Here is a 23,493-nt window from a genome sequence, read left to right on the forward strand (position 1 = left end):
AACTTATTATGTATTTTATACCTTGTAGGAAGTGATTTTGAATTAAAAAGATATTTCGGAGCTAAATTGAGCATGTTGGAGCTTTGAAGTCTGAGTAAAAGCCCAAGGGATTAAATCGAGATCGCGTTCGGAGGTTGAGAGCCAATTCTGGATACCAAAAAGGGACAAAAATGATCCACTCTATAAAATATGAACTGTCGTGCCACATAGGGTGGCACATGGGGCGGCGCGGTAATGTGTTGGTGCTGCTGTCCATCAAATCTTGCTCTCTAAACTTTTCCACTAATGCCCCACATGGGGCGCCTGTGTGATTTTCTCAAAGTACTGTCATGTTTCGGCTTGGAAAAGGTAATTTTGTATGAGCCCACTCCTACAAGGTATAAATATATCAAAAAGATGTTTTTGAAAGGACTTTTGACCTTGGAAGCTTTGGGAGAGCATTGGAGGCTACAAAACATGGCATTTCATCATCTTTCCATCAATTCAATACGGGAGTTTGGATTGTAACGTTAGCTTGATGTTTTCTCATTCTTTAATTATATTTGTGATGACTTCTTCCATGATTATGGAGTAGTTTCCTTAGGGTTTGACAGATATGGTGTTTTGATAAATATTTGTGGATTTTAACTCTAGTTCTTCACTTGAATTTTTTTATGGAGCTTTGAATTGTTGCGATATTAATCACTGGTCTATTTAATCGAAATTGGAATATTTTGGTGATTATCATTACATTATTCTATTTGATTTAATTCATTGATTATCTTAAGTAATCGAAAGAGCTTGTTGAACTGTTTATTAAATCAAGATAGGAGAATATTCGAAAGACGTTTTCCTAAAGGCTAGTCCATTAATGCATGCTTGCATACTTTCACAATGCTTATATTAGTTCACCTCGTAGAGTTAAGATTTAATCAAGAGAGGAGTCTTGAATACACGTTTGAACTAATCATCGAGTGAATTCTTGTGAATCATTAGAATGTTAGAGTGAATTAAACTAGAGTTAGATCCCAAATAACTGTCTTGCACCTATCCTGTCAAATCCTTATTCCTCACATTGATAAGAAACCAACTCTGCAAATCTCCAATTTCTTGCTGTCAATTGTCAATTGCTTTATTTTAGTAGTTAAACTTAGTTCATAATCATTTAACTCAAGTGTTGATCCTCCCGAATAGCAATTAACCTAGAAATTACTCGAGCATTGTTTAAATCCAATCCCTGTGGAGACGAAATTTTACTATATTATCTTTGATTAGCGAGCATCAATTTCATGTTTTGTTTTGCGTTCATCAAATTTTGGCGCCGTTGCCGGGGAATGGCAATCAATAGTGTTCAAAATAGTTTTTGCTGCTAATTTAGGAATTTATTTCATTTTGTTCTTTATGGGTTTCTCTTCCATGTGCAGGCAATAGGTTAAGTTTGTGGTGTATGACTCAACTTCTTCAAAAGAAGTAATAACCTACAAACCGAAGTTGGAAAAACACCTGCGACAATTGAGGAAAGAGAAAGAGCTCACTGGAAATTTCTTGGGGCAACCTTTAACCCAAGAACACATGGCTAATAATGGTGATGACGCGGTAAATTTAGTTACAAGAGAGGCAGCACAACATAGAGAAAAAGCTGCAAGGATAGCAGCTGAGGTAGCCCGTAGAGCTATTGAGGAGACCGTCAAAGATAATGGGTGTTGAAGATTCAATCTAAATCGACCCTTAATTGAAGACCAATTCGAGAATGCGGTACCCATTCCTGGTAGAGCATTGGATGATTATATCAGACCATCCTACAATCAGGGGCTGTCTAGTGTCAGACCTCCACCAGTAGCAGCGAATAATTTTGAGTTGAAGTAAGTCTTGCTTCAAACTATCCAGAACAATTGTGTCTTCAGAGGGAGGGTGAATGAAGATCCTAACACTCACTTGATGGATTTTGAGGAAATCATGAACACCTTCCAGTATAATAGAGTGTCAAAAGATGTAGTATACTTAAGGGCATTCCTCTTTTTCACTAAAGGATTACGTGAAACACTAGCTTCGTAGCTTACCAGCAGGGTCGATCAGGACATGAGAAGATATGACTAGAAAGTTTTTTGACAAATACTTCTCAGCTGCAAAAACAATGAAGTTCAAAAGGGAAATTCACAACTTCTGCCATATGGACACTGAGACAGTCTTCGAGGCTTGAGAAAGATTTAAGGAGATAGTGAGGAAGTGTCAGCATAATGGGATTGAATTGTGGATAAAACTCCAAGACTTTTGGGATGGACTGACATTGATAACTACGTATTCTAGCCTATCTTATGCTCTCTTTTGCTTAGGTTTTGGGTTAAAAATGTGTAAAAGTATTCCCGGAAACTAACTTATTGTGCTTGTTTGCAAGGTTTGGTCAAAATAAAACAAGAAAGTCATAACCAGCTCATAAAGGAGTTAAACCTGCACAAGTTTAAAGCTGAGCTAAAAGCTCTGACTGTGATGAAATAGTGCGGCCTCAGAAGGTCCACCACTAAGGCAACATTAATTATGCTTTCAGCGGAATTGGGGTTCAGAAAAGGCAATTTTGGCACAACAGACACAGCTGACCGTGGTGAAATAGCGGCAGCAGAATTACTTGACGCGGCTGCGGTCCAAAATTTGCTGAGGGAGAAATTGAGAATCAGAGGACTAGAGATTTGAGCTCAAATGAAGAGCGCGGTTCGCGAACATATTTCGCGGCCGCGGTTGAAGACAATGCTGAGGCAGTTGCTTTTCCGCTCCCAGCAGAATCAAGTCCAGACCAAGCTCAAAAGAGAAGAAATGCGGTCCGCGCTTGCTTTTGCGCGGTCGCGGAAGTCCAAGCGCTGAGGTGCTTAGTATTGCAGTAACAGTGGAACCTCCGTAGGAGTATTTTTGTCTAGTAATTTCATCTGTGTATAAATAGATCTTTTTCAAAATTTTAGGTGACCTTTTGTATTGAGGAGCTCGTGAACCGCCGTACTTAGCTATTTTGAGTAATTTTAGAGTTTCTTTAGCTATTATTCTTAGATTTTATCTTTGTAATCAACTTTTATGGCTTATATTTCATATCCATCGTTTATTTCTACCTTTATTATGAGTAGCTAAACTCATTAGCTAGGGTTGTGACTCAACCCTAGTGTGGGTATTTAATGGGTCTTCTACTTTAGGGCTTAATTGTTTATGGGTTAGTGATATTTAGCTTGATTCATGCTTTAATCGTAGAATTGGTGGTTGCAAACACTGATTCGTGCCTTTATGACTTAGACTATTCTTGAGAAAGAGAGACTAAGTCTAGAAAAATTAGGCTAACAAGGAATTGAGGTGCACTCAAGAGATTGATAGCCCCAATTAAAGGGTTAAACCTAGAGATAGTAATACCTGACTTGAGCCAATTTTACTTGTATTGTTTGAACACCCAATTGGCGTTGAGAAAGCCAATTAGGGCAAAGTCACTCAAATTACCGAGAGGTATAGAGTGACTAATTATGTGTAATGGTTATATCACGACTCCAATTATAACAAGCTTGTCCTAAATTTTAGATCCCATTAGATACTTGCCTAGGTGTAAGCCACTTCCCTAGTGCTTTTTATCACTTGAGAAAACCCTCATAAAAATACTGTACTTAGCTTATTTTCAGCAATCCTTAGCATTAAAATTAGAATATTATCAAATCCAAACATGATTAGAAGTGCAATTAAAAGCAACACACATAGCTAGATTGGATAGAAACCCAACTCCAAACCAATATTGACTCCCTGTGGAAATCGATCCCAACCCTTCAGGTAAAAGCTGCATCGATCACTCCTCGCCATTCTATAGTGGTGTAGGGTTGGAGCCAATCACTTTTTGACGCCGTTGTCAGGGACTTAAACGGTTTTGGCTATCTATCTGACTAGTTGTGTGTCTTATTTTTCTTTCCTTCTATTTTACTAACTTGTGTGAGTTAATCGATTCAGGTATAAAATGGAAAATAATGATCCCAACGGCAATATTATCCCGGAGGAGGGGGTGGATGATAATGGTGAAGATGAGGTGCCTCAAGGTCAAAGTAGAGGCCGCCAGGACAATGAAAATATTCCAGACCCTACCCCAGCTCCTCCACGAGTGGCTCCTCGGGTGCTTCCAAATGAAGGTTACGCAATTGCGATTGTCCCACCCCGGATCCGGACAAGCAATTTCCAGATTACAAATGTCATGTTGACCTTATTAGAGCAAAGAGTATACTTCATAGGCGCTCCTCATCAGAATGCATAAACATCTAAAGGACTTTGTGGATACCTGCTGGGGTAGCAAACAAACAAATGTGTCGGAGGATGCATTAAGACTGAGATTGTTCCATTTTTCACTTAAAGGGAAAGCTTTGAATTGGCTCGAAAGACTCCCCAACTATTCTATCACTACGTGGGATGAGTTGGCTGACAAGTTTATAGCCATATTTTTCTCACCGGGACATATGGCTACATTAAGGGATGAGACCTTAAAATTTAAACAGTAACCAAATGAACCCCTTTATGAAATCTTGGATAGATATAGAACTATGGCCAAGGAATTCCCCAACAATGATATGACTGAAGCAATGATCCAACAGACATTTTATCAAGGTATAAACACGGCAAATTAATGTGTGGTAAACCAGCTGGCAGGGGGTAGCTTTATGAAGCTGTCATATGTCGAGGTTTGTGACATTTTTGATGACAGATGGCTGACACTTCCTTAGCCTGGTAGAGTCCGGCGAATGTTCCTTAGGGGGATCCCCATGTATTAAATCTTCACAAGGAACTTCAAGACCATAGACAAGCCATAGCTGAGTTGACAACAACCATGAACCAGTTAGCCAAAGCACAACTTTAGTAGATTCAAGGACCAAAGCAAGTAAACGCAATGAAAGGTGTTAATTTATTCGTAAAAAAGAGGAGACAGTCTAGTCAACAAATGCAAAATAATCAAGATCAATTTGAGCAAGGTAGAAGTGGTTACAACCAAGATGATGGTTATAACGAGCAATGTGAAGAGGTTTTGTATGCCAACAACTATCAAGGACAAAGAGGTAATGCTCCAAATCAACAATGGAGATCGCAAGGGAATAATCAGAATTGGGGCAACCAAGGCCAAGGAAATTGGAACAATAACAACAAAAACTCCAACAATTAGGGGAAAAACAACCATAATTGGGGCAACAACAACAACCAAAAGAGTTGGAATAATGGTAATCAAGGTAACCGAGGGCTGGGTTTTCAAAGGCCTCCAATGTTTCAACAACCAAACAATCCACCTCTGTTTCCTTCCCAAGGTCCTAGCTCATCAAACAATAAGATGGGAAGGATTGAGTCAATGTTTTAGCAAATGATGAAAACAAACACCGACTCCGATGCCCAATTGGCATCACATAATACTTCTATCCGCAATATAGAGGTCCAACTTGGTCTGATTTCGCAAGCTTTGAACACTCAGCCTAAGGGGGCACTACCTAGTGACACAGTAGTAAACCCGAAGGGAGGTAACAATAACGGCCATGCAATGGTGGTAACCACAAGGAGCGGTAGACGTGGTGAAGCAAGTACCTCCAAGCAAAAGGAAGTTGTGAATGATGATGTTGAAGTGAAAAATTATGATGATCCTATAGTTCTTGAGCAAGAGAGTGAAAAGACGTTGGATGGTGAGGTGAGAATTGATATTTATGACAATAAGGAGGAGACTTAAAATGACGTGAATCCGTCTAGGGAACACGTGATAGACATAGTGGAAACGGTAATGCCTAAAGCAAAGGCTCCTTTGCCAAGGCCTCCTCCACCTTACACTCAAAGACTTGCAAATATTAAGAATGAAAACCAGTTCAAAAGGTTTATTGAGATGATGAAAAGTTTGTCGATCAATGTGCCCTTAGTGGAAGCTCTTAAGCAAATGCCGAGATATGCCAAGTTTATGAAAGACTTGGTAACTAAAAAGAGATCTATGGATTGTGAGACCATCAAAATGACTCATCAAGTGAGTGCTATTATGCACTCAATGGCTCCAAAGCTTGAAGATCCTGACGCATTTACTATTCCATATACCATTGGGAGTGCGGATTTTGCAAAGGCTTTGTGTTATTTGGGAGCAAGTATAAATTTGATGCCTTACTCCGTATTCAAAAATCTGGGTATTGGTCAACCGAGAGCTACTTTAATGAGATTGCAAATGGTCGATAGAACAATGAAGAGGCCGCTTGGTATTATTGATGATGTTCTTGTTCGGGTGGACAAGTTTATTTTGCTTGCTGATTTTGTGATTCTCGATTGCGAAGTCGACTATGAGGTACCAATAATATTGGAAAGGCCTTTCCTTGTAACAGGGAAGGCATTGTTTGATGTGGAAGTAGGGGAGCTCACCTTTCGGGTGGGTGAGAAAAAGTTGCCTTCCATATGTACAAATCAATGAGGCAGCCGAATAGTACTGAGGTTTGTTCTTTTGTGGATCTGGTGACAAAAGTGATTGTTGATGACACGAGTGTCATGATCAATGTGGAGGATCCTTTGGAAGTGGTATTGTTGAACAATGATGTGACCAAGGATGAAGGCTTGGTAGAGTGTGTTAATGCCTTGCACGGAATGGGTTCTTACTCCTATGAGCCCCATAAACTCTCCTTGGATCTTGAGAACAGAAAGACTCCACCAACAAAGTCCTCCATCGAGGAACCTCCTATGTTGGAGTTGAATCCTTTGCCTCCACACCTCAGGTATGAATTCTTGGACTTTTGTTCAACTTTACCTGTTATTCTTTCTTCTTGCCTTACTAACGTGCAAGTAGATGCCACCATTAAGGTGCTTCAAAGAAGGAAGAGGGCAATTTGATGGACTCTAACTGATATTCAAGGGATAAGCCCCGCCTTTTGCATGCAAGGATGATGCCAAACCCTCCGTGGAACATCAAAGGAGGTTGAACGAAGCTATGCAAGAGGTTATCAAGAAGGAATTATCAAGTGGCTAGATGTAGGGGTCATGTATCCCATCTCAGATAGTTCATGGATTTCACCGGTACAATGTGTGCCAAAAAAGGGGGGTATGACTGTGGTCATAAATGAGCAAAATGAAATGATCCCCACTAGGACTGTCACCGGATGGAGGATATGCATGGACTACCGGAAGCTGAACAAAGTGACCTGCAAAGATCATTTTCCATTGCCCTTTCTTGACCAAATGCTGGATAAACTTGCTGGGCATTCCTACTATTGCTTCTTGGATGGGTATTCAGGCTACAACCAGATTATGATTGCACAAAGAACCAGGATAAAACCACATTCACATGTCCATATGGCACCTTTGCATTTTCCCGAATGCCATTTGGTTTGTGTAATGCACCGGCTACCATTCAACGGTGTATGATGGCTATATTTATCGACATGGTGGAGGACTTCTTGGAAGTATTCATGGATGATTTTAGTGTTATGGGCGGCTCTTTTGAAGAATGTTTGGGTAATCTTGACAAAGCGTTGGCCCGATGTGAGGAGATAAATCTAGTGCTTAATTGGTAAAAGTGCCATTTTATGGTCAAGGAGGGCATTGTCCTCCCCATAAGATCTCAAAGAACGATATCGAAGTGGAAAAAGCGAAGATTGAATTAATTTCAAAACTCCCTCCTCCTATTTCCATCAAAGGAGTGAGGAGCTTTCTTGGGCATGCGGGGATCTACCGAAGGTTCATCAAGTACTTTTTTCAAGGTGGTGAATCCCTAGTGCAAATTGTTGGAAAAAGATGAAAATTTTGTGTTTAATGATGAGTGCATGAAAGCTTTTGAGCTTCATAAGTATAGATTGACTACCAACCCATCATCACCTCACCCAATTGGAGCTTGCCATTTGAGCTCATATGTGATTCTAGTGACGTTGCAGTTAGAGAGGTCTTAGGGAAAAGGGTGAACAAGATGTTTCATCCAGTGTACTATGCAAGAAAGACTATGAATGATACCCAGGTCAATTATACAGTGACGAAAAAGAGTTGCTAGAAATTGTGTTTGCAATGGAGAAGTTTAGGACTTATCTCATGAGTGCCAAAGTGATTATTCATACCGATCACGGGACACTCCGTTACTTGATGACCAAAAAGGACTCTAAAGTGAGATTGATGAGATGGGTTTTGTTGCTTCAAGAATTTGACCTATAGATTGTTGATCGGAAAGGAAGTGAAAACCAAGTGGCGGACCACTTGTCCCGCTTGGAAGAGGAGGGAGACCCAAAGATGGTCTCGAAATTAATGATGCATTCCCAGATGAACAACTCCTCTCAGTTTCTATGAATAGTATGCCTTGGTTCGCCGATGTGGCCAATTTTTTTGTGACCAGCATTATTCCAATTGAGCTATCTTCTAACCAAAAGAAGTAGCTTAAACGGGACAACTTGGATTATTAATGGGACGAACCGTATCTCTTCAAGATTTGTAACGATGGTGTTATCCGGATATGTGTTCCAGAAGAGGAGCAAATGAGTATTCTTGATGCTTGCCATTCCTCGCCCTACTGTGGTCATCATGATGGGGCGAGAACTACTTCAAAGGTTCTTCGTTGTGGTTTTTATTGGCCTACTCTTTATAAAGATGCTGGTGAGCTTGTCAATAGATGTGATGAGTGTCAAAGAGCAGGTGGAATTTCCAAGAATGATGAAATGCCTCTCACCACTATTATTGAGGTTGACATTTTTGATGTGTGGGGCATAGACTTCATGGGATATTTTGTGAGTTTTTGTGGCAACACTTACATTCTAGTGGTCGTTGATTATGTTTCCAAGTGTGTTGAAAGTGTGGCTTGGCCCAACAACGAAGCCCGGAGTGTGGTAACATTTCTCAAGAAGAATATCTTTACTCAGTTTGGCATTCCTCAGGCAATCATCAGTGATGGGAGTTCTCATTTCTGCAATAGGGGTGTAGGGTTGGAACCGCTCAGACACCTCCCTCACGCTTGTCACGGCCCAAACCGATGGGCTGCGACGGGCACCCGGTAACTTACTTAACCGAGTACCAACATAATTTATCTTTTCATGTCATACTATCATAAATAATTGAGCTGAAAGGCTGCCATGAGATAAGTAGAATACAACATGTGATACCAGCATGTACATAAGACATATGGGCACATAAGACCAAAATAACCACTCATATACTAAATATAGGCCGACAATGCCATATAATCTTTTACATACATGACATCTGCCTACAAGCCTCTAAGAATATAAAATTTTCATAAAGGTCGGGATAGAATCCTGCCATATGAAACAATATACGTCTAAATCATACTAACCAAACAAGCAACTCTGAAGCAAATACAGTGCACCAACATCTTCCGCTGAGCTGATAGCCTACTTGGAGGGCTCTCGACCTGTCTATTGGGACTTGCGAGCATGAAATGCAGCGTCCCCAGTTAAAAGGAATGTTAGTATAAATACTGTACCGAGTATGTAAGGAATGAGAATTAGTAAATAATAGACATGAGAGAAACATGGAGTAAAAGGCTTGACATGTAAGTCTGAACAACTTTATAAATCTTTTAATATTTAAAATGTCCTGCATATGTGTATAAAAGTCATACCATGCATAGGCATATGTGTCTATAATATCATCAAGCCTCTGAGGGAATCCCAGCATATCATCTCGGCCACTATGGGCAAATCATCAACGTATACCAGTTGATCAGGTGGTGGTACGTATATAACGTCGTAACCTTTTTTCATATCCCATATACATATAATATACATATATACGTGTATATAATGCCATCTGGTCATGAGTCAAAGTAAATGAATGCAATGCATGAGAAGTACGCCAATAAAATTTTTCGAAGTGTCATAAGACCATTTTTCCTTTGGTTAATATCATGAAGTAATCTTTTTTTAACTTACGTATTTTTCTGAGACCCATGAACAAACGATAGAATAATAAGACACATGGTGAATCAAGAACATAGGTATCTCTAGTATTTCAATGAATAGAGTCATTTATGGAAATTGTTGCTCATTTCGTTTGTATCGTATGGATCATGCCAAAAAGAAATAAGGGATAGCCTTAACATACCTGAGCAGATTCACTTGACAATCTCTCTAACACGCCTCAATGTCGACAACACGTAATGGCGGATCGAAGTAGAAAAAATCCGTATGATATTCTTAATATTATAGCACGTTATTTCTTATCCGACTAATATTTACTCCATCAAAAAATAATTCTTTCAAGGATGAGTAACCATTAAACCCTTCATTACCGTTGCTGGTCTAAGATATACAAAGTTATAAGCTTTTACATATCTTCCTTTATATCACTAATAAAGGTATTATCAACTGATCTTTATGTGTAGACAAACCCAACCAAGGTAATATCAAATGATCCTTACATGTAGACAAAACCAACCAATGTATTATGAGTCATTATTCATTTTGATGCCACCTTGGTCTTTGTCTTAATGCCGTGGCAGCCCCAAAAAGATTTTTATCAACTTAATCCTACCTAATACAACAATGATCCCCATAATTAATTAATTATCCACATAATTAAGAATTATCTCATCTTACTTAAAATACCACTCATTTTTAACACATTTTATATTATCTTGTAATCACGGTCATGTGGTACCTTATATGGCACTACTCCATAAATACGAGGTATTATAGCTTGGACCGTATTTTATCCCAAAATGTCAAACTTCGACGAAATTCATTTTTTTCGATTTGCTTACCCTTTCACCTTCATGAGTTAACTCATAATATGTTTGAAATAGCATAATACTATAATCCCAAAATAAATCTCATTCCCGAACTTACGTCGATTAACTTACGATGAAACATCAACGCACAAAAATGCGGGACGTAACATCTCATTTCTGATCTTATATCAATTTACTTATGGCGTACTTCCACGTACGAAAACATGGGGTGTAACATCATTCCCACCTTTGGAACATTTGTCCTCGAATGTTGACTGATGCACTTATAATTCTCATAACCCATAGTTATTGCGAATACTTTAGTATTCCTCTTGCCATCTAAGCCATTGTTCTGTGAATGAATCCCAAAGGCCAGGGAATTCTCCCCCTTTAAGCCTCTTTCTTACACCATGACTTGTAGTCTGAATAATTCTATTCTCGTAACTGTTGCTACCTTCTATCATGCAGCTTTTACGACTCTAACTTTGTTTGTGCGCCTATGCGACTTTTCTCTTCTCATTCCTATAGCTTTTAGCCAATCTCTAGGCTTCACTTTGTAAACATATATAGAGCTTGACAAGATGTTCCTATGGGCATCTATAGGTATACTGAATTTCTTCGTTCGGTACTTTGTTGAACTTACGAATATTGCTATACCTTATTTTGTAGATCCGTTTATCCATCTGTATGACTTTACTGACATAACTCTTACTTTGATTTATCGTTACTGAGGTCTGCTACCAAACTCCAGGTTACTCTCGTTGATTATCCTATATGTATAAATCTATGTCCTTTAATGATTCTTCATTATTGTTCATCTTAAAAATGACAGCCTAATCTCACCTTATACTTTGTGACTTTTGTCCATCCATTGTCGATTCACATTAATGTTAATGTATCATCTATTACTGATAACTTGATCTCTTATGTAACACTGACGCTAGGGCTCACGTCTCATCATGGAATATTTGAAGTGATTGTCTTGATCCACTTGGGGGCGATACGATACTATGCTTCCATAACCGTATTTCATAGCATCCCAATATGATTTACCTTACGTGGGTATTTTAATCCTGTACAATTCATGAAAATCATTACCCAATCGAAGGCCCAAACGTCATCCTTCATCTGTCACAATTACACCTTTATTCTACTACCAAGGTAGCATTCCATCACCTCCAAACGCTACTAGTCTTAGACTCTTTCGAGTTCATTTAGGCAATACTGAACTTTCTATAACTTTGAGAAACCATCAGTTCTCTTGTTTTCATGGGCTTAATCCTGAGGATTTATCCATTCTCATCACCTTCTCACTTCCTTTCTTATCCTTGTTCCTATCTTCTTAAAACCTTGTCGCTTTACCATACATTAGCTTACAACCTACACATTCATTTATACTACTTGCAACCTTTCTTCAACTTGCTTGCACCATATATCTCCTTATGTTATTCTGGAACATCAAGCGAGATATCACACAATCTCAAATTCTTTTTTTACTCTCTTAACAAGACCTCTTGATACCTAGAAACCATAGGCTGGAAGATATGCTACGGACAATACCGCTATCATTCCTGGATATTGAATCCTCACACTTCTAGCCTTTTATCCGAAGTCTGAACTATTCACAAACTTCTGGGTTTGAGTGTTTCGTACGTTGTATATCCTTACCTTACTACCTTAAAGCCTTTTATCGTGTCTTCTATTTTGTTTCATGACCTTCCTTCCGCATGGTTATAATTCACATCCATAACTTGAAGCTCTATTATAATACTCGTACCTCTAGTGCATACACAATCCGGTGGGAGCTTCGTACTAACTTCTTATGAGGCTAGTACTTTTCTAATTGGCTTTATCGTAGGGCCGTTATAAAATACGGTTGTTGTACTTTCTCTCTTGTACCTCTGATATTAAGAGTGATCCTGTAATGCTCTCAATCACGATTTCCATAATTTTCTGGGTCCAATAATTAGACTCCTGATTTACTTGGTTGATGTAATTCTTTAGTTTCCTCTTCCTTCTGATCATCCATTATGTAGGCTTAAGCTATCTTCCGATATGCGGCTCCTGATATTAGTTATTATTTTAGCACTTCATGAGCACTATGGAATATCCATGATACAATCTTCTAACAATTCAATCCTTTGTTTATGACCTGGACTTGATTCTTTCTTTTACTTGTACCGGAGTCTTCTATGGTTGTATGACTATCAACATATATAATGTATGAATAATACTACGAAATCATAAGTGCATTCATAATGTAACTAGCTCTGAATCATTGATCAAATAATTCCTTTCTTTCCATCTTAGCTTTCTTCCAACGTAAGTAATTATGTTTCTTGGTCTTTTTGCCCACTTATTGCGTACATACTTAGCTTATCTTAGTTCTCATGCATGCCAGAGTTTTTGTGCAACTTGTATGGTCTCGAATATTACCTTTGATTTGTTGTGAGACTACTTTTGCATGACCCTTTCTCCTTCGAGTTACTATATATAGGTTGAAGCCTTCTTCATTATTTCCTCCGCTAGTCTCCCATTGTAGTATTTAGGGAGGACCCTCTGACTCTTGTAAAGATATATACTTGATGGGACTTTTGACGTTCTTCCTTTCCTCTAATTATCTATAGTTACTTACCTCCACTCCCTTGTTCTTGTAGAGTTGCTTCTGAACTAATATTTTGATTGTTTTCCTAGTGGCATCCTCTTTTAATTCTGTAACACTCATACAGTACCTTTAACTATCCCAACTCCTATCTGAACATTTCTCAAGTATTACAATGACATTACCACGAGGCTGAATTCACTATACTGGGTTTTACTATGTTTATCTTGCACGATCTGCTAAATCATTTGTAGCCTCCTGCCTAACCATAACTAGGCTCTTCCTGAATCAACTACAGACTACTCGTTGGCCCATCCTTATATCAATATTTCACATAATCTTTCTTGGGTTATTTCATTTGTCTTAACTTACCTTCGCATTGGCTCCTTATTCATCAATAACATCCCGGGCAAAAACCCTTACTTTCTTTCCTTGACGTCGTGCTTGCATAAAGTTCTGGAATCGTAGCATATCTGTATGATTTGAATAAGTGCAATATCATCCCTTTTTTATTTTTATTGCATTCTTCCTTTACCATTCCAGAATTACTAGAACAACTTAATTCTGACTTTATGCCAAAGCACTCTATATCCCCCCCCCCAAGGGAGTACTAAGATTTAGCGCTACGACGATCTACATATAGATGTTTTTGTTTTACCTCTTTTTCTTTGATGTCTTCTCGCATCATCGATGACCCTTACTCGCCTTGCAGTAATCCTTCTGTACCAAGGATAACAAAATTCCTTGCTCACGAGGGAGGCACCTAGTGTAACTGGCACATATAGTCTCTTAAGCCTAAGTTTGCTCACATTGCTTGCTTTATTGAAGCATCTTCCTGAATGACCTTTAAGTGTTTTTCTTCAGTCGTCCATTCTATTATCGCGGGAATGCAATCTTTGAATTTCTCATGATGCCTACTATTATCAAATCACTCAGTCCCTAATTCATGTTTAGTTTACCTTGTTCACCAGCCCATACTGATTTCTATTACTCTGGAGGTCTAGCTTTTCCTTCTGGTAATCACGTTAGAGTCATGAACTTATTTTTTGAAATGAGGATATGACTTTATGGCATATACTCTTTTGTTGCCTCAAGGCCTGTCATCTCTCATATTTTCCTTCACTTGACTATAGACTCTGTAATACTGTCATTTTATTTTTGATCTACCATTGTCATCCATGAATCACATCTTACTCATAATGCTTCATTAACTCTCTTATTATTTCATGCTAACATTTCTGTCTATCACTTTATTCTAAAAACTTCAACAAGATATTCTTTTACTTTTAGCTCCTATTTGCTCCATCCACTGGCTCTTCGGGTTTCCTAACATTATCTCTTAACTAGGGGCGGCAGCCATACTAAGATAATATTTATCCTTTCCAGACTTCTAGTGCCTATCTTTGTAGTACTCATATCTAGCTATACTATTTTAAAGGGCACCATCTAGGTGTCTCACAAGGAGATCCATTACCACGTTTGCACTATCCTTCGGAAATGTCAACTAACACTAACAATCCATCCATTATTTTGGGTTACTCTAACCCCAACCGTATCTTGATATCCCGTCCTTCTCTTAAGACATATCCGTTAGCTCCCACATGGCATAATTGAGATGGTGTAGCTAATTGTCTATATCTCCGTTAGTGTTGAAAGTAACTTGGATTGCTTATGTTCCCCTGATTGAATTATAATTGTTGTTAATCTTCATTAACTAGGTACCTCATACCCTTCTTCATCTTGCTTCTTTTACTTGCTGAAACTTGTGTCTATCTTCCGATTCTCTTATTTTTTTTTACCATATGAGTTGACAGATATTCTTTGCTCAAGGATCCTTATCCAGAAGCTACACGTCTTAGTACACACATGTTCTGCGGAAGACCTCACATTTATTCATCATAAGCATGATGCAAAAGCGAGTTCCTCTGACTCAACACTTCCACAACCACATTCAAGCTCTTACCAGCTGCCTTTTGGACGTAGCTATCGTCTTATTATGAATAAAATAGAGTTTAGGAAATTTAGTTCTTACAACTGAGCTCTACAACATGATCTAGAGTAATAAGAAATAGTGACAGTCCTAAATTCCATGTAGCCTCATGTTTATAAGTGTGGTGCACGACACACCCATAAACAAGACTCTACTAGACATGGCTTGTAGACTCCCAAGGACAGAGCTGCTCTAATACCACTTTTGTCATGACCCAAACTGATGGGCCGCAACGGGCACCCTATACCTTACTCAACCGAGTACCAACATAACGTATCTTTTCATGTCATACTATCATAGATAACTGAGCTGGAAGGCTGCCGTGAGATAAGTAGAATACAACATGTAATACAAACTTATACATAAGACATACGGGCCTATAAGACCAAAATAACCACTCGTACACTGAACATAGGGCCGACAAGGCCATACAATCTTTTATGTACATGACATTTGTCTACAAGCCTCTAAGGATACATAATTTTCATAAAGGTCGGGATAGAATCCCGCCATACCAAACAAGCAACTCCGAAGCAAATGAAGCTCACCAACATCTTTCGCTGAGCTGATAGACTACTTGGAGGGCTCTCGACCTGTCTATCGGGACCTGCGGGCATGAAACGCAGTGTCCCAATTCAAAAGAAATGTCAGTACAAATAATGTAAGGAATAAAAATTAGTAAATAATAGATATGAGAGAAACATGAAGTAAAAGGCTCAACATGTAAGTCTGAACAACTTTATGAATCTTTTAATATTTAAAATGACGTGCATATGCGTATAAAAGTCATACCATACATGGGTATATGCGTTCATAACATCATCAAGCCTCTGAGAGCATCTCAACATATCATCTCGGCCATTGTGGGCAAATCATCAACGTATATCAGTTGATCAGGTGGTGGTGTGTATATAACATCGTAACCTTTTCCCATATCCCATATACATATAATATACATATATATGCATATATAATACCATCTGGTCATGGGTCAATGTAAATAAATGCAATGCATGAGAAGTACGTCAATAAAATTTTTCGGAGTGTCATAAGACCATTTTTCCTTTGATTAATATCATGAAGTAAACTTTTTTCAACTTATGTATTTTTCTGAGACCCATAAAAAGACGATAGAATAATAGGACACGCGACGAATCAAGAACATAGGTATCTCTGGTATTTCTATGAATAGAGTCATTTATAGAAATTGTTGCTCATTTCGTTTGTAACGTATGGATCATGCCAAAAAGAAATAAGGGATAGCTTAACACACCTGAGCCGATTCTCTTGACAATCTCTCTAACACGCGTCAATGGCGACAACACGTAACAGTGGATCGAAGTAAAAAAAATCAGTATGATATTCTTAATATCATATCACATTATTTCTTATCCGACTAATATTTACTCCATCAAAAAATAATTCTTGCAAGCATGAGTAACCATTAAACCCTTCATTACCTCTACTGGTCTAAGATATACAAAGTGATAAGCTTTTCCATAACTTTCTTTATATCACTAATACAGGTATTATTAACTGATCTTTATGTGTAGACAAATCCAACCAAGGTAATATCAAATGATCCTTACGTGTAGACAAACCCAACCAAGGTATTATGAGTCATTATTCATTTTGATGCCACCTTGGTCTTTGTCTTAATGTCGTGGCAACCCCAAAAAGATTTTTATCAACTTAATCCTACCTAATACCATAATTAATTAATTATCCACATAATTGAGAATTATCTCAAATTACTTAAAATACCACTCATTTTTAACACATCTATTCATCTTATAATTACGGTCATGTGGTACCTTGTGTGGCACTACTCCATAAAGACGTGGTATTATAGCTTGGACCGTATTTTATCACAAAATATCAAACTTCGACGAAATTCGTTTTCTTCGATTTGCTTACCCTTTAACCTTCACGAATTAACTCATCACATGTTTGAAATACCGTAATACTTATAATCCCAAAATAAATATCAATCCCGAACTTACGTCGATTAACTTATGATGAAACTTCAATGCACGAAAATGTGGGACGTAACATCTTATTTCCGATCTTATATCAATTTACTTATGGCGTACTTCCATGTATGAAAACATGGGGTGTAACAACAGCGAACTCTAAACATTGTAGTCACATGTCATTTAATGAAGAAGACTCCTAAGGAGATTGTGGCAATTCTTGATGAGCTCTCTGAAGATGCTAACCAGTGGTCTACTAAGAGTAATGATAGAAGAAAATCAGTTGGGGTTCATCAAGTAGATTCTTTACACATCATTGCACCCAGTTAGACGCCATGGCCAAAGAGATCAAAAAGTTGACCATAGCCAAGGTCCAGAGCCAACTATCACCAGTTTATGATTTCTATAAAATAGGTCATCCAATGCATGAATGTCAGCCTTTAGGTGCAGATGAAGTGGTAAATGTCGTGGGAATATTTGACATAGGCAACTACTGGAGTGGTATAATTTTAACTCTATAGGACAGAGGCACCTAGGATTTTCTTGGAGTTAACCAATTGGTAGCCTGAACTTAAGGCAGCAGAATAACTTCAAACCCCAGGGACAGGGAGCTCTAGGTTTTCAAAATTAGTTGAGGCAGCAATATCAGCCTCCACAGTCAAATCAGTCTAGCATGGATGATCTAATGAAGGCTTTTATTATTAAGTATGAGAGGTTTGAAACCCATGGCTCAGTTATATGAGAACATGGCGCAACTATCAAAGAACTAGGCATGCTTTTCAAAACTTGGAAAGATATGTTTGGCAACTAGCTAGTCTATTGTCTGAAAAGGTTCCAGGAACTCTCCCTACTGATACTGAAAGAAATCCAAAAGAGACAAAAAAATGCAGTGTCTTTGAGGAGTGGGCACGTATTGGAGGATCCCAATACAAAAAAGAAGCATGCTTTGATTGAAGGACAAGTAGAGATTGTAGAGGAGAAGAAAAATAGCAACATTCAAGAAAGTGAAGTGATGATAGATGAGGGTTAAAAAAGAAGGGGAAGATTAGCGCTCAGAAAAAGAAGAGAGATGATAATGCAACAAATAATGAGACGGAAGAGCAAATATATGTCTGCTCTACCTTTGCCCCAGAAGCAAAGAAGAGAGAAGTTGGACAAATAATTCGGGCACTTTCTAAAAGTGCTCAAGCAGGTGCATGTGAATATATCTTTCACAGAGGTGCTATCACAGATGCCAGCTTATGCTAAATTTTTGAAGGAGATATTGTCCAAAAAATGGAAAGTGAAAAATACATCGGTTGTCAAGCTCACAGAGCATTGTACTGCCATTTTGCAAAATAAGCTCCCTAAAAAATGTGGAGATCCAAGAAGTTTAACTATACCGTGCTCTTTAGGAAGTACTAAATTTTGAGAAATCTTTGTGTGATTTAGGTGCTTCTATTAATCTCAAGCCTTTGTCTATTTTCAGGAAATTAGAGGGAGATATCGGAGAAATCAGGTCGATATCTATGTCCTTGCAGGTGGTGGATCAGAACACAATCATACTGGAAGGAATAGTGGAAGATGTGCTAGTTCGGGTGGACAAATTTGTGTTTTCTATGGACTTCATTGTGGTGAACATGGAGGAGAATAGGGAGGTCCCGCTGATTTTTGGAAGACCCTTCTTGCCTACAGGTACAAAAATTTTGGATGTTCAGAAAAGGTAACTCATGCTCAGAGTGGGGGAAGAAAGGCTGATTTTCAAGATGGAATGAGAAAGGGGGCCCTGAAGGAGCAACTTGGAGAGAGAGTAAAACTAATAACTATGGGGTGTACCCAAAGAAGGCGGAAAAGAAGCTCTTAGTGTAGATATGTGCATTGGATCAGGCATGCAAAGGAGATCCCGACTTTGACTCAGACCCAGACTTTATGAGTTAGGAAAGTTTCCTTTACCTTTTGCTTTTTATTTGTGTGTCATGGGGACATGCCACAATTTAAAGTGTGGGGTGGGGTATGCAAATATGTATGTGTATATGTATGTTTGCTATTATTTCTTTTAGTTTCTTTTGAATTTTTTTTTTTGACTTTTCCCAATGATGGATGTCCTCGATTGTCTTCTTGAGGGATCAAAGTCGAAGAAAAAAATATTTTATTTTTCTTAGGTAGTGTAATAATTCCCCCTTGATTTTCTTTATGCCGCAGTTCTTTTCCACGAATTTTGTTTGAACCGGGTGTAGTTATTTTTTCTTTTCTTTTATTAGGAATAGTGAAGTCTTGTGCTATGATATTAAATAGAGATGACTTTCCTTGACTTTATTGTGCCTTGAGAGCAGTGAGTGCCTTACTTATGGTGCCTAGGCTTAGTTCTTGACTCTTAAATAAGTAACTTAAATTGTGTGATTGTAACGTTGCTTAATTGCTTTGATTAGACAGTCGGGATAGATCCGATCTTTAGTGAGTTATGTGTCAATGTGTGTGAGATTTTTGTTGATATTCTGTGCCTGTCATTGGATGTCTAAAACTTGCCTCGTGTGTTTGCAAAGTGAAATAGCAGTCTTATTCAGTCTAGGAAGTGATATAGGCATTTTTTTGTTGAGCCACATATTTGCTTTTACCCACCTAATGAATGTTTATCTTAGTTAGCCTCGTTGAGCCTGATATTCATATTTCTTTGGCAACCATACTGCAAGCCTGATCCACTTTATTTGAATTGACTATCTATTTGAACCTTCTACATCTCTTGAGCACTTGATTTTGTTATGAGCTTGTAAAAGCTAAGTGAGGTATGGTCAGGTTTTGAGTGGAACTATAGAAAAAGTAAAGAGGTGCACTACTTGAAAAATTGTGAGAGCCACTTGTAGAGAAGTGAGAAAAAAGAGTTGATTAAACAGGAAAAAAAATTCATAACTTTGAAAAGAAAAAAATTATTCCTTGCTAGTAGTAGTTCTCATCTTGTATGTGCTTAAAGATATTGAGAGCCTGATGCTACTATGTATGAAGATTGGGGTTTGGTTCAACATAAGTGTGGGGTTTAAGTTGTTAATGTATATGTATTAAAGTTCATAGGGAGGTGTGATCACTATATCTGAATCTATCACACCCGTCTGACAACCTATATTATAACCAAATTAAATCCTACTTGATCCTTGACTGAATGAGCTCAATTAGTAGAGAATTGCACTACAGGCACGCCTATGGTACGTTTTCTATGGCACATAAATCATAATTCTGAGAGTGATTGAATTCTTTCTATCTTGAGTTCCTAATTGTTCTTGAAATTTATTGTCTGGAACTACTCTCTAGTATTTGTGTGAGGGCACATGATTTGCAAAGGTAAGGTGAAATCTTAGACCTCTGTGTTAGAGTAAGTGAGCACGTTGTGAAAAATGCATGGTGCTTTTGGGTCGAGTCTTGAGGTTATGATATTATGATATAGTGCTTAGTCTATTTTAAATATTCTTGACGTGATGAATTTGCGAAATTGTCTAATAAGAAGGTCGTTTCTATGTGAATTGTTGTTTGACATCAATCTAACATTATAATCAGAACTTGCTCTCTGAACTTCTCCAGTAATGCCCTGCATGGGGCGGCGCGCCTGTGTGATTTTCTCAGAGTACTGTCCTATTTCGGCTTGGAAAAGGTAATTTCGCATAGGCCTACTCCTACAGGATATAAATACATCAAAAAGACGTTTTTGACAAGACTTTTGACCTTCGAAGCTTTGGGAGAGCATTGGAAGCTACAAGACACGAGATTTCATCATCTTTCCATCAATTCAATACGGGAGTTTGGATTGTAATGTTAGATTGATGTTTTCTCATTCTTTAATTATATTTGTGCTGACTTCCTCCATGATTATGGAGTAGTTTCTGACAAGCGCAAAACACACACTTAATTTATGCTCGCTAATCAAATATAGTATAGTATAATATCTTATCCACAAGGATTGAATTTAAACAGTATTCTTGTAGTTTCTAGCTTGATTGCTAACCAAGAGATCAACATTTGAGATTTATATGATTATTAATTAAAATTAACTAAGAATCTAAAGCTATTGACTAGTGACTATCGAAAAAAAGGAATAAGCAAATAAGGTTATCGGTGGGAGAAAATAGGGTTTTGGCAAGATAAGTTCAAGATAATTGTTTGGGATCTAACTCTAGACAATTCCTTTTAATGTTCAAGTGAGTTTTTTGAAGTCACTAAATTAATAGTTCAAACATTCAGCAGAAACTCCTATCTCGATTAAGTCTCAACCTCGCGAGAAGAACCAAATTAAGCTCTGTGAAGATATGCAAGAATGCGTAGTGGATTGGTCTTAGGAAAACCTCTTTCGACTATTCTCCTACCTAGGTTTAATCAGTGATTCAACTAGCCTCTTTCGATTACTTAGAAGAATCTATGAACTCAACCAACAATATAATGCAAAGATATCACAAGTTATGCCTCTCTTGATTACATGAACGAGTGAATATAGATGCAATAATTAAATCATCCAAAATGCTTCAATACATAAAACTAGAGTTATAATCCACAAAAATCTTCAATACACCAAATCCATCAAACCCAAAAGGGAATTACTCCATAGACATGGAGAAATTAATCACAAATATAATTAAAGTATAGGAAAACATAAATTCAATCCAAACTCGGGTCTTGAGTGAGGAAGGAATGATGAAATCCTTGTGCTTGTGTTCTTCCCATTTCTCCTTAGCCTCATTAGGTCTAGAGTATGTCAAAAGTCTAGAAAATAATGTTTTTTCATATATTTATACCAAGTAGGGTCTGACTCAAACAAAACCATCATTTCCTAGCCGAAATAGGAAAATAGCTCTAGGAAAATTGCACAGGCACGCTGCATGGGGCGACCTGCCATACTGTGTGCTTGTGGAACATATCAGAGAACATAAAATTTGTAAGTCAGCAGGTTTTGCACTGCTGTGGCGCACCACGTGGCGCCCCACGCGCCGTGGCAGTGTAAATTCTTTAAATTCTTGCTTCAAACTTGATTCTTGATTTCCAAACACTCGACCCTCGAACACGATCCCGGCTTAGTCCCTTGGGCTCTTACTCATACTTCAAAGCTCCAGATAGCTCAAATTAGCTCCACAGCATCTACATAACCCGAAATAACTCCTACAAGGTATAAAACACACAGTAAGTGCAAAACACTACCAATTAAAGCTCAAACACAAGTAAAGTATAGTAAATTAGAGTGCAATAAGCGACTAAAATACGGGATTATAGCCTACCATCAGTTTTCCTTAGGGATTGACCTATGTGGTGTTTTGATAAATATTTGTGGATTTTAACTCTAGTTCTTTGCTTGAATTCGTTTATGGAGCTTTGAATTGTTGCAACTTTATTCACTGGTCTATTTAATCAAAAGAGGAATATTTTGGTGATTATCTTTGTATTATTCCGTGTTATTTAATTCATTGATTCTCTTAAATAATCGAAAGAGCTTGTTAAATTGTTGATTAGATATATGAGAATATTCGAGAGTTGTTTTCCTAAAGACTAATCCATTAACGCATCATTGCATACTTTCACATTGCTTATATTAGTTCACCTCGTAGCGTTAAAATTTAATCGAAAGAGGAGTCTTGACTACACGTTTGAACTAATCATCGAGTGAATTCATGATAATCATTAGAATATCAGAGTGAATTAAACTAGAGTTAGATCCCAAATAACTATTTTGCACCTATCTTGTCAAACCCTTATTCCTCACATTGATAAGAAACCAACTCTGCGAATCTCTAATTCCTCTCTTTCAATTTTCAATTGCTTTATTTTAATAGTTAAACGTAGTTCATAATCATTTAACTCAAGTGTTGATCCTCCTGAATAACAATTAACCTAGAAATTACTCGAACATTGTTTAAATCCAATCCTTGTGGAGACAATATTTTACTATACTATCTTTGATTAGCGAGCATCAATTTCGTGTTGTGTTTTGCATTCGTCAAAGTCTAATCCTAAGGGGGAAGAAACTATTTCATCTAACATTGAACAAGTAACCTCTGGTCTAAAAATTGCTTCTGAGTCATTTCTGATGTGGCTGAAAATTTGGAAAATAGATTTGTTCTGGTTGGTACTATTGTTGGGGTAAAGACTACTTAGTCTGATATATTTGGTAATAAAAATAAAAAGAAAAAAGAAAAAAGAAAGTGAGGGTGTTCAAAGAGATGTAAGGGGAAAGGAAAAAGAAGGAGTAGTTGAATCCTTACCTACTCCTATTGGGTTGACTGAGGAAACATGGACGATGGTGGTATGGAGTGAGGAAGCTGTTGAG

Source organism: Nicotiana tabacum, chromosome 10, assembly GCF_000715075.1.
Source record: "Nicotiana tabacum cultivar K326 chromosome 10, ASM71507v2, whole genome shotgun sequence".
Classification (NCBI taxonomy): Eukaryota; Viridiplantae; Streptophyta; class Magnoliopsida; order Solanales; family Solanaceae; genus Nicotiana; species Nicotiana tabacum.